The sequence below is a fragment of the Pogoniulus pusillus genome, chromosome 17 (assembly GCF_015220805.1).
Source record: "Pogoniulus pusillus isolate bPogPus1 chromosome 17, bPogPus1.pri, whole genome shotgun sequence".
Lineage (NCBI taxonomy): Eukaryota > Metazoa > Chordata > Aves > Piciformes > Lybiidae > Pogoniulus > Pogoniulus pusillus.
In genome coordinates this window covers 23,643,856-23,656,574 of record NC_087280.1, presented here as the reverse complement: position 1 = coordinate 23,656,574, position 12,719 = coordinate 23,643,856, and the positions used below count along the sequence as shown (strand labels likewise).

The window sequence follows — 12,719 nt, the reverse complement described above, 5'->3', positions numbered from 1 at the left end:
ACTCCACCTCCTCCCTGGGCAGCTCATTCCACTCCCTGACCACTCTGTCATGAAAAACTTTGTCCTAAGGTCATAGAATCATAGGATCAGGCAGGTTGGAAGAGAGCTCCAAGCTCAGCCAGTCCAACCTAGCACCCAGCCCTGCCCAGACATCCAGACCATGGCACTAAGTGCCTTGTCCAGTCTTGAACACCTCCAGGGATGGTGACTCCACCACCTCCCTGAGCAGCCCATCCCAATGCCAATCACTCTCTCTGCCAACAACTTCCTTCTTTCATCCAGCCTTGACCTCCTCTGGCACAGCTTGAGGCTGTGTCCCCTTGTTCTGTCACTGTCCAATCTAAACCTCCCCAGCCTCAGCTTGAGGCCATTCCCCCTTCTTCTGTCTCCCATTCCCTGTGAGCAGAGCCCAGCAGCAGCCTCTCCACAATGTCCCTTCAGGTAGCTGTAGACAGCAATGAGCTCTCCTCTCAGCCTCCTCTTCCTCAAACTACCCATCCCCAGCTCCCAGATGCAGATGAAGCTTTTGGAGGAGGTGGAAGGAACCAAAATCCAGGAACATTGGAAAGTGTGGAAGAAGCTGGGTTGGGCTGTGTCCTTGGCTTCACCTGAGACCTTCCAGCTCTCTCAGAGCAGGAGAAGCTGCAAGCAGGAGGGACAGTGGAGAGCAGGCAATGCTCTCAGGTTTCTCTGGGCACTTTCTCTCCCACTGGCCCATGCTCACTCTCTGGATGTGGTTGTCTGCTCTGCAGAGCTGCTGTTGCAGCCCTGACCCTTCCTGGATGCCATACCTCTCCAAACAGAGTGCAGCTCTATCCTGCCCCTCAGCCCCTGAACCCATCCCATGCGGTGCTGTCAGCATCCCCCGTTCTGCAGCCCTGCTTTGTCCCTGCTGTCCCACGTTCTATCCTGAAGCAGCAATGATCTCTGATCTCCTTCAGCAGGCTCACAGTCCCCCCCCAGAGTCCCCTTTTCCCTTCCCGTTTCTTCTGCTGCGTGGGAGCTGGGTGCAGGCAGGAGAGGAGGACACCACAGTCCTGGAGCATGGATTTACGTGGCCACGAGCTGGTGCTGGGGTTGTAGGATGGATTACAGGAGCTGGGGACGGTGGGCAAAGCTCTGGGGACGAGTCTGGGCAGGGCAATTGGGGCAGAGAAGGTTTCCCTATGGTCAGGAGCAGGGTGCCAAGGCCAGCAAGGAGAAGAAAAGCATCTGTCTCTTCCCTGTCCCCATCCACCTGGCCACCTCAGCCCCGGTGGGCATACCCCGGTGCCACCGGGCAGGGCTGCGCTGCCTCGTTCAGCTCTGGCGCCGCGTTGCGCTCTGCCGGAGCGCTCTGAGCTCCTCCAGGAGCTTGATCGATGTCCTCCCTGCGAGCCCGAGGCTGCTCTTCTTCCTCTGGCAAGCACATGGGCCTGGGTGGGCGCTGCTGTGGCCGGGCTGTGCCCGGGGCTCTGCTGCTCCCTTCAGCCGGGCTCCTGCGGCGGCTGCGGAGCGCAGCCCTGAGCGGGGTTAACTCCCTCGGCACCCCCAGCTCTGCTGCCTTGGCCTTGCAGCCTCCAGCCCAAGGCGACAGCGACATCGCTCCCCGCGCTCAGGTGAAGCATTTCTTTGGCTTTCCCTAAGGTGGCAGTGGAACCCCCTGGCTGCAGCATCCTCCCGCAGCATCTTCCCGCAGCCCGGCGCTTCAGCTCTGCCTGCTCCCGCATGTGCCTCTGCTTCCCCAAGCGCCCAGCGCCGTGCTTCGTGCCTTGGTGCCCCTCCGGGCTGTCCAGCAGCCCAGCCCACTCCCAGGTAGCAGCTGGGGGGGGGACTCATGTCACCTCCCGATATCCATGCAGGCCCAGGCAGGAGGATGTGCTGGGGTGGGGGGCTGGCAGTGAGGGGCAGCTTGCAGGCAGAGCTGGAGTCTGCAGGCTTCCAGGGTCTGTTGAGGAGGAGAAGAGATGATGGAGAGGCAGAGAAAGCTGGAGGGAGGGGGAGTCTCGATTTTCCACCAGCAGAGAGAAACAAACCCATTACTGCTCGGTGCTGGTGTGGGGAAGCTTTAAAGGGTGCTAAGAGGGTGTGAGGAAGGCTGTGAGGCGAAGAGAGGACACTTTGCACCCTGGCCTGGTGTTTTCACTCCCGGTTTGCAGAGCGCTCTCCCCAGCCTTGCCTTTGCGGTGCAGCTCGGCTCACAACCAGCCAAGGCACTGGGGTCCTGCACGGGCAGGTCCTGGCTGTGGCAGCAGGCTGCTCCTGGTGCCCAGGGACCCTCACTGCCACCCTGCAGTTGTTGGCATGCCCCATGGGGTCTCCCCTGTCTGCAGCCAAAACCCAAGCTCCCCTAGAAGAGCTGGCCCCGGGGCTGGGTTGTGACTGTGCCATCCTCCAGGCTTGCAGGGCATGGAGACCAAAGGAGGTTAAAAACGATCTGGCTGGCAAAGATACTCTGCAATTTCCTCTCTCTCTGATCACAAAGTGCCCCCTTAGGAGTGCCAGGCAGCCTTGGGCAGCAGGCACAGATTTGGATTTACTCCTGTTGCTCAGCCCAAACAGCTGCTAAGGGCGTCAGTGATAGAGACATGATGATGTTGTCACTTTATGTATCATTTTTATTCCACTGCTCTCCAACGTTTGCAGTCCCCCCGAGCTCAGAAGCTTAAATAACAGCTCTCCCCATATTGATTTCAGCCTTTGCCATTTGGCACTCCTCCTTTCCTTTCCCTTGGAGTTCCTGATGACCAGGATTTTAACCCAGCAGCGTCCCTCTGTGTTTGGGCAGCAGCTGTGGCCAGCCAGAGATGGCAGGGGAAGGGGCAGGCACAGGGCAGTAGTGTCCTTGGAGGCTTCCAGAGATGGGACTGGTGCAGATCACAGAATCACAGCACCAGGCAGGTTGCAAAGCCCCTCAGGAACACCAAGCCCAACCTAGAACCCTACTCTACAAGATTCACCTGAAACCATAGCCCTGAGCACCACAGCCAAACCACCCTGAAACACATCCAGGCTGGGTGACTCCATCACCTCCCTGGGCAGCTCATTCCACTCCCTGACCACTCTATCCATGACAAACTTTGTCCTAATGTCCAATCTAAACCTCCCCACCTCAGCCTGAGGCCATTCCCCCTTCTTTCTCCACTTCCCTGTGAGCAGAGCCCAGCAGCAGCCTCTCCACAATGTCCCTTCAGGTAGCTGTGGATGGCAATGAGGTCTTCATTGCCCTCCTCTGGACCCACTCCAGCACCTCCACATCTCTCTTGTATTGCAGTGCCCAAAGCTGAACACAACACTTGAGCTGTGGCCTCCCCAGAGCTGTGTCCAAGGGGACAATCCCCTCCTTGCTCCTGTTGGCCACAGCACTTTTACTCCCAGCCAGGCTGCCATTGGCCTTTTTGGCCACCTGGGCACACTGCTGGCTCATCTTCAGTTCCTGTCTATTACAGGAGCAGATGTTGTGCTGTGCCACCTCTTGGGCTCCTCTCTGCCAAATTAAAAAGTCTTAGAAAATGAAACCAAAATTGGCACCAGGACAAATGCTTTTTAGCTTAGTTGCAGCAACTCTGAAGCAAGTTGTGGTTAGGATCAGGATCTGGCCCTCTCCAGTGGGCTTTTGGGACTGGAACAAGCAACCAGATGGTGCTGAGGGAATTATTTGGTAACCAAATGTGTCTCTTCTTCCCAGTGCAAGCTGCCTGCGGAGCCAGCATGTGCTCTTCACGTGTGTCTGCCCGATGGAGGTGTGCTGCCTGCCCAGCCTGGGGGCCTGCTTGCACCCTGGACCACAGTCCCTTGCTTTCCTCTGGCTCAGCACAGCGTCCCCCTGGTGAGAGTGCTCTGCTTGGTATATGGTGGTGTTTTTCCCCTGCTCTCCTTGAGGTATCAGAGTGGTGGACCTGGGTCTAGAGCACTCAGAGTTGCTAGAGCCTCACACAGTCTGCTCCAGCCTCTCCAGCAGATCTCACCCATCACCAAAACCACAGCAGCATGTGATGTTGTAGGTGGGCTTAACAAACAGCACCAGGAGGTGGATCTCCAGGAGAACATGAAGAAGGAGCTGGGGTTGTTTAGTTTGGAGAAGAGGAGGCTCAGGGCAGAGCTCATTGCTGCCTACAACTACCTGCAGGGAGGCTGTAGCCAGGTGGGGTTGGGCTCTGCTGCCAGGCATCCAGCAACAGAAGAAGGGGCCAGAGTCTGAAGCTGTGCCAGGGCAGGTCTAGGCTGGATGTTGTTAGGAAGTTGTTGGCAGAGAGAGTGATTGGCATTGGAATGGGCTGCCCAGGAAGGTGGTGGATTGGCTGTGCCTGGAGGTGTTGAATCCAAGCCTGGCTGGGGCACTTAGTGCCATGGTCTGGTTGATTGTCTAGGGCTGGGTGCTAGGTTGGGATGGATAAACTTGGAGCTCTCTTCCAACCTGAGTGATTCTATGATCCTAAGAGGAATGAATGGAAATCAGTTGCTGGGGCCAGTGAAATGGTGTGGGCTTGACTGGACAGGTGGGAAAAGAAGTAGGCAGTAGGAGGAAATATTTATCATAGCTTCATTAGAAGGCTCTGGCAGATCACTGAGATAGGTGAGAGGATCTCTGTAGCATGATGAAGCAATTTACTACTGAATCTGCTTGCTCAGCCCAGCAATGCCTGTACAGACAGACAGGAATGCCTGGCACAGCCTGGTCTGGAGGCTCAGCTTCTCCACCTGGGTTGCAGAAGCTCCTTTTGGATAGCTTGCATGCAAGCAGCCAAAGCAGATGGTTGCTGGCCCCACCTCTGCCTTGGTGGGAAGCAGAGGTCTACCCAGGCACTTCTCATTACAGCAGAAGGAAGAACCTGGTGACACTTCAGCTCCCCTTGGTCATTCGAGCTGTGGAGGCCATCTCCAGCTTCCAGCTGTGTGCAGTCTTCCCAGGATCTGCAATAAAGCAAGCAGCCCTTTAATATTTAATCAGTCATTAGCCACTTTTATTTATTTTACTCAGCTGAGCTGCATCACAAGTGGCTCACTGAGAGCTCTTCACCGTGGCAGCTCTGTGCTGGATGAAAACTCCCCAGCCTTTGAGGTGGTTTTGGACCGGCTCAGGCTCCCCGGGAAGCTCTGCCCCGGGTGCCTGAGCAGCTCCACCTGGTAGAAGTCTGTCTCCATCCCTCCCCAGGGCCTTCCAGAGCCTCCCCAGCTGCCCAGGAGGAGCAGGGCTGGCAGGGCTTTGGTTAATGCTGCTGCACCATCAGCTGTCGATGCGTTTAGCTCTCAGAGACCGCAGCGCTGCCTGGCAGGGGGAGCGGGTGCTGAGCTGGGGCGTGGGGGGGGTGTGTGTGGAATGGGAAGATGGGCCCTGGGGGCCCCAGCCCACTGAGAAGGTGGGTTGGGTTTCACATTAGTGATGCTCTCGTGTGGTTGCCAGCACTAGCCCAGATGCAGAGGCTTGTGGCAAGCCAGCTCGGATATGCAGTAGGCATAAATCATGTCAGACAGCTCTTGCTCCGTAAGGATGGGGAGAGCCTCTTCTCAAACGGGTGGGGTGAGAGAGGGAGTGCTCACTGCTGAGAACTGCTCAGGGACCTGCCTCTTCTCCTAGAACAAAGATTTACCAGCACTGGGAGGTCCTGGGCTTCGTTTTTCCCCAGTTGATACCAAAGGTGGCAGGGCAGGGAGGATATAGCTGCCAGTGTGGGGAACAGCCATAGAGTCATAGAGTGGTTCAGGTTGGAAGGGACCTCAAAGCTCAGCCAGTTCCAACCCCCTGACATAGGCAGCAACACCTCCCACTAGAACAAGGCTCTAACCTGGTCCTCAACACCTCCAGAGAGGTTGTGGAGCCCAGAAGCACCCAGCTTTGATCCCATTCTGTGCTTCTGTGCTCCACAGCCTCCCTGGGCAACCTGTGCCAGTGTCTCACCACCCTCAACCTGTGCCAGTCTCTCACCACTCTCACTGCAAATAGCTTCTTAACATCCAGTTTCAATCTCTCCTCTGCCACTTCAAACCCATTCTTCCTCCTCCTCCTGGCATTACCAGACCTTGTCAATAGTCCCTCCCCAGCCCTCCTGTAGCCCCCTTCAGATCCTGCAAGGCCACTCCAAGGTCTCCTCCAAGCCTTCTCTTCTCCAGGCTGCACAGCCCCAACTCTCTCAGCCTGTCCCTCAGAGCAGAGCTGCTGCAGCCCTCTCAGCATCTTGGTGGCCTCCTCTGGACTGGCTCCAACACTTCCATGTCCTTCTTGTGTTGGGGGCTCCAGACTGCAGGTGGGGTCTGAGGAGAGCAGAGTCAAGAGGCCCTTGCCCTGTGCCCACACTGCTCTTGCTGCAGCCCAGCACAGAGTTGGCACTGCTGCCCAGGCGTCTTCAGGGGTTGCTTGGTGTCCTCCTCTGCCTTCCTACCCTGTCAGTGTGTCCCAGGAGAATGTGAGGATCTTAGAGCTCACAGAATCCCAGAGTTAACCAGGTTGGAAAAGACCTTTAGGATCATCAAGTCCAACCTATCACCTAACCCCTTCTAATTAACTAGCCCATGGCACTAAGTGCCTCATCCAGCCTCCTCTTAAACACTTCCAGGGAGGTGCTCAACCTCTTGGTGCCTAACACCAATCAAAATAACCTGAAAGATCATCTCCCACTGTAGGATGCTCTCTTGGACTGTAGGTGTGGAGCTGGCTGGACAGGAGGCTGGAAAGTTATTGGCATCTTGAGCCTTGAACAGATAAGTGTGAGGTTGGTAAGGCTGCTTCAGGGGAGGCAGTGGTCTGCAGCAGGGGACCAGGCATTTTCAAGGAGAGGGAACCTTGCCAGTTGGTCTAGGTGCAGACATCTGGAGCCTTTGCTCAGCTGATGGGGATGGTTTTGAGCCAGCAGCAGCCACAGCCAGAGCCACAATGCACAACCTTGCTCTAGTGATCCTGAGTCAGTGTGCAAGGGCTGGGGCTGAGATGAGTTTCTCTTACCCAACTTTCGCCTAACATCTGCTAGGGTCTGGTAGCCTAAACCCACCAGGAGCTGGGGCAGGCCCTGAGCACCACCACTAATGCAGAAACAGAAGCTCTGGTGGTGGCTCTCTGCCTGCCAGGCGTGGGAAGGTCTGGGAGACAGGAGCATGGGTGATCTGCTTCCTCTGCACAGCTCCTGCCTGGTGTCTCATGGCACATCCTCACTTCCCAGCTCCAGCATGTGGCACACCTGCAGTATGCTCATGCACATCACCTCCAGCCCCTGCCAGGGCACACATCCCTCTCCTGAGCCTGGCTGCTTCCCACCCACATCCCTAATCCTGCAGCTTGCCTGCTTGGCCAATCTCACCCTCCTTCTCCTGACCCTTCTTCACCCTTAAGCTGCACCTCACCCTTCTGCACCTCTTGGCCCTTTTCAGCCCCCCTCCTTTGCTCACCCCACTCATTTTCCTTGGAACAACTAAAACCAGCTTCACCTGGAGTGTGTTCAAAGGCTAATGGACATCCTCCCTTAATTATTGATTTGTTTATTGCAGACACTCTGGCAGGACATTTGCCACTGCTCACACACCAGGCTGCTGCTTTCACCTTCCCTTGCAGCTCACAGGGGCTGAGAGCAGTGTTAGAGAGGTCACCTGGGGCCCACATGCCAGACCTTCATCCCTATCAGCACCTCCTGTGCTCCAAGGTCTCCCAGGGTAATCCCTATTTAGTCCATCCCAGTGGGAATAGTGAAGCACTTTCCTGCAGAGCCAAAACAGACCTCCCCACCAAGCCTGACTTTCTCCCCAGGTGAGCAGAGCTCATGGTAGCTGTTTCCCACGGCAAGAGCCCCTCCTGTAAGGTAGCATCAACTCCCAGCACGTGTCTGGGAAGGCTGGTGCAAGGGATGGCAACACAGTTATGCTGTTGAGCCCCAGCTGCTGCCACCATGGGCAGGGAGAGATGAGATGCTGAGCTCTAGCAGCATTGTTCACCACTCTGCAAACCCTGTGTTGAGAAAGCAGCGTGTAGCACCCAGAGATGAGGGCTCAGAGGCATGGTCCTGCTGCTGGGGCTGCTGACAGCCTCTTACCCTGTGCCCCAGGAGCTCTGCCTCTCAGGCTGTGCTAGAGAGGTGTCAGAGCAGGAAAACACAGATGCCACACACTGCCCAGCGGGAGCATCCTTCATGCTGGGACAGAGCATTTTGGGCTCCTGCTTGCTTTGGGCTCCTGCTTGCTCAGCCCAGGGCTCCTGGCTAAGCCAGGCTTTGTGGGTCGTGGTCCCTTTGGGTTCAGCATGGTTACTTCTCCCACCGTGGTGGGTTGAGAGTCTATGATAATAGTTTCTTGCCTGCTTAGCTCTGCTGCAGCACAGCCAACAGAGACCCCAGGAGAGGAGCACCAGTGAAAGATCTGGAGGCATGAACAGGCTGAGGAGCTGTTTGTGAGGCAATTTCATTTCCTCACAAGGGCAGCTGGGGTTCATGGGGCTTGTTTCTGTGCATGCATGTGGGGAAGAGCTGAGGGTGAGGAGGAATTGACTCTCCAATGAGTTGTGATTCAGCTTGGGAGCTTGGTATGGGCCTGAGATGAGCATTGTTACCTCTCTGATGAGCCTTGTGTCTGTCACAGCCACTATGCCTCTCATACCATTTCCTCCTCAGCGTCTCAGCAGCAGCCTGAGCTTCTTTCAGACCATGCTGCGATGTGGAGGGGTGCTGCCACGGGTGTAGGTGCCCAGCTGGAGGGCAGGGAGGGTGGAAAGATGCTCTGCAGTGCAAGGCAAGAGCCTGGCATGGGCATAGCTCTTCCTTTTATTCTCAAAAAGCTGCTTGAAAGGAAGATGAAGGCCTGGGTGGGTTTCATTTGTTCCCCTGGGGAGTTGTTTCGTTGTGATTACTTTAAAATCCAAAGCAGTTTCCCTTGCACCAAGGCCCTGCCCTGTGGGATGTCCCAGACTCTCTCTGTCCCAAACCCCACATGTTCCACTCATGCTTTCAGAGGAATGTGGAGTTTTTGAAGGCACTGGCTTGGTTTGGAGGGGGGGGAAACATGATGGAAACTTCTGCTCCTTTGTCCTGGCCAGGGCTGTGTCCTCCACTGCATGGCCTGACAGCTCTCGTCAGGAGGTTCCTGACTTGTGCCCACGAGCAAGCAGCTCTGAGCGTGCAGAATGCCCCGGGAGACGTGCAGATGGCAGGGCATCAGCAGAACAATGCTGGGACCGTAAATCCCCTTATCTGCCTGCAGCATGGCCATTGCCAGGGCCTTCTGGGACTCCTCTGCAGCTCTCTCCCCAGCTCCTCTCCCAGCAGCTGCCTTCAGGCTCTGCAGCCTCACCCTTGTCAGAGCTTCCCCAGCCGGCTCTCGGAGTCGCTGCTGTCTAGGTGCAGAGCGTGGCTGACAGATCAAAGCTCTGCATTGCTTCCTTGACGGCAGCTCTGTTCTGCTCCCTGTTATTCTCCTTCCCATTCCTTGGGCTTCCCAAGACCTTTGTGGCAGCTGTTTTGGGTGGGTTTTTTTGGACCACTGTAGCCATCCTCCCTAGAACATTCTTGGCCATTAGAGCCACGAGCAGACCTTTTCCCTGGCTAGACACATTAGCTGAGGAGCTGCCCGGGTGGGAGATGGGTTCATGTCCTAGCAGTGGTGCAAGCACAGCAGTATTTGTTACCTTCCTGACAGGGCTGTTTCTTTACATCTCACTTGGATGTGTTTCCTCATGAGTTTTTGTTGTTTACTGGAGCAAACAGTTCCTGCTTAGATGCTTTCCCATTACCTTTTCTTCACATAAACTTGGAGAGTTTATGAACAGAACATCTGCTGGAATGGCTTCATCCTGCCCTTGTCCCCACATGCCCATGCTGTGGATGAGGACAACCTAAGGCTGGAGTCTCCTACCACTGGCTGCTCTCCAGACACCTCCCCCAGCTGAGCACTTCACCTTTCAGCACACCCTTGTCACTGCTCAAATGTGATCTTCCCGTGTGCCCTCCACTGCCCCTCTTCCTGCAGCTTCCCAGGTCAGGCTGATCCGTGTACAGGATCCAACCTTCCCTGTTCCTCCTGACAAGCACCCGGGAAACAAGCTGCTTCCCAGCTCTTCCCAGGGTGGTGGGAACGAGGAGCTCTGTGGCAGAGAGTCCATGTACCCAGGCAGCTCAGGTGAGAGGCAAATGCCTTTTTGGCTCTGCAGGAGCTGCTGTTTTCCTCCTGCAGCTCATGCCAGCAACGCCGCGGGGGATGCTGCACCCCCAAAACTAGCCCCGACCCCTTCCCCGCAAGCTGGCAGCAGCTCCCGGGCTTTTATTCTGCCAGCTGGACCCTCTCCAAAATCGCACTTCTTAGGGTCTCTCTGCAAAGGGTGCACGAACCTGCAGCCGAATTCCTAATGCGGGGGATGAAAACCTTCTCCCTGCCGCTCCTGCCGGAGCTCACACCCGGCGCTGCCAAACAGCAGCTCTGCCTGCCCTGGGGCTGGCTGCGTTTCAGAGGTGCAAAGTGGTCCTGCTGTAGGCAGATATTGAGCTCCTTCTGGACGAGAAGGGGGAGGGGGGGGGGGCTAGAAAAATGTCAGCTCATCATTTTCAGCGAGTGGCAAGTGCTCTTCTGGTAACAGGAGCAGGGCGGTGCGCGGCTCACCGTGGGCCGGCCCGATCGATACGGAGATCAGAGGCAGGAGTGGACGGCGGAGCTTATGATGACTGAGCAGATATGGGACCATGGATCTCTTCCTGGTCATACCCCAAAGGGCTGTAGTGTTTGCTGGCCCCGGGAGGCAAGCAGCGCGCCGGGGAGCCTTTACCTGGTGAGTGGTGTGGTGGGAGCAGAGATTGTTCCCAAGGGCTGCCCAGCCTGAGAGTGTGATGCTAAAGGCAGGCAAGCAGGTGGGGAGAGAAGAAATGCAAACAGAACAGCTGCCTTCACCCCTGCCTGTGGCTAGTCCCCTGCTCCCCCCGCCCCCAGACACCTCCCAGCCTCGCTCTGTCTGAGCTGGATGTTTTGTTTGCTGCTTGTGTCCCCGCGCAGAGAGGGCAGCTTGGGTGGGGGAGAGCTCCCTGCAGAGGAACTGAGATTCAGACCTGGCTGGGTGCATCCCGTGGAATTTCTGGACTCTCAAAGGCCAGAGCAACCCCAGCCCCTGAGCTCTGAGTGGGGCAGAGTTCTCACAGCAGGCACTGATTTCATCCTTCATGGAGATGCTTCTTGAAAGAGCAATTTGCCAGCATCCCTCAGAGCAGTAATGGCAAGGCCCCTGCTCGAGATACCATCTCTGCCATCTGACAGCCCCATCACTCATGCCCTTCCCCTGCCTCCCTCTTGCACAGGGACGGGAGTGAGAGATGGGGGTGGAGATGGCACATTCCAACCACTAGCAGCTCCCAAATTCTGCTCTCTCCTTTGGGGTCTGGGTGTGCAAGAAGTAGAGCTGCCCTTGCTGAGCATCGTCTTCCATCTGCCCGTGGACCAGTGAGCTGTGGTGGTTTCCAGTGAAGGAAGCAGGGCCAGGGGCTGCCCAGCTCTGGTGCTGGGTGACCGTTGGTGGTTTGCCTGCTCCTTGTGGCAGGGACTTTGCTGCTGCTGCAGTCTCTTCTACCAGGGAACTCACCAATCCCACCTGGCAGCCTGCAGTCAGGAGGATGAACAAGCCCCTGGATTCTTTCTTTTCCCGCTTACCTTCCACCTGGGCACCCTGCTGGATGCTCCTGCTCCTCCCACTCCTGCACTTCCCTCCTTCAGTAGTGCCTTTATCTATCAGTGGCAGAGGAAGCCAGGGCTTGGCACAGAAGTTTCTCATCAGCTGCTGAAGTGGGGCCTGCCTGGCACCGGTTGGCAGCGTAGGGTGGGACCAGGCTGACTCCTGGGGAGTAGTCACACAAGAGAAGCTGGCACCCAGGTGGGTGAGGAGTGTGTGTGCCATGCACATGCCATGGAGTGCCTCTCTGGCACCTCCACAGGCGTCAGTGGTTTGCCCCAGGTCCCAGAGCTGATCTGCTGGAGGAGAGCCTTGAGCCATGAGACTGCAGAGGGCCCCCAAGGTGGTTATGTGTGCTCTGAATGTGTTCCCACCCCGTGACTGGCACCGTGGTGGCATGCCAGGGCAGGCTGAGGCTTTTACACTGCTTTCACACTCAGTGCTCTGACAGATGCCAAGTGCCAGGAGGAGGCTGGGGCTGGTTTTGCAGGTAGTGTGACACCCTTGTCCCCTGTGCTTCTGAGGGATGAACCCACATGCTGGCTGAGCATTATTGGGTGCCCAGTGTTCTCTGTGGGCCAGGGCATATGACAGTGCCCTTCATCAGTGTGTCCTCCAGCGTGGTCGCAGTGCTGAGCTGCAAGAAGCCATCTCTGAGGTGGGTGGGGAAACTGAGGCAGGAGAGAAAACAAGCCATGATTTCTGCACAGGTGCCTGTAGGAGGCAGCTGCAAGAAGCCGTCGCTCTGAGGTGGGTGGGGAAACTGAAGCCAGTTGAAAAACAAGGCACGATGTCTGCACACGTGCCTGTAGGAGGCAGGTGCTTCTTGTGGAGCTGAGTGCACCACCAACCCCCTTGTGCCTCTCTTCCTAGCCCTGCCCAGCACTTCGGCGGCCCCTTGGGACACAGGTGTTTCCCTTCAGCAATTTGGAAGCAGGTGGGGCTCATTGAGAAACCAGTCCTTCCACTTCACTATATAGCCACTAGACCAGGAGCTTAGTCGCTTCTTGGGAGCCCTGGTGGAAGGAGCCTTCATGAAACTGCCTGACACCCCCAGAAACCTCTGTGGGAGCAGGTCTGGCACCCCAGTATGTGCAGCCCCTTGCTCCTGGGGCCT

At 56.6% G+C, this 12,719-nt stretch overlaps 1 long non-coding RNA gene across 1 annotated transcript; it reads left to right on the top strand.

The window, feature by feature from the left end:
• The first annotated feature begins 3,667 nt into the window (after positions 1–3,667).
• LOC135182730 (uncharacterized) lies at positions 3,668–4,926 on the top strand. Its single transcript, XR_010305300.1, has 2 exons — positions 3,668–3,808; positions 4,799–4,926. It is a non-coding gene; the product is annotated as an uncharacterized LOC135182730 (long non-coding RNA).
• The last annotated feature ends 7,793 nt before the right edge of the window (positions 4,927–12,719 follow it).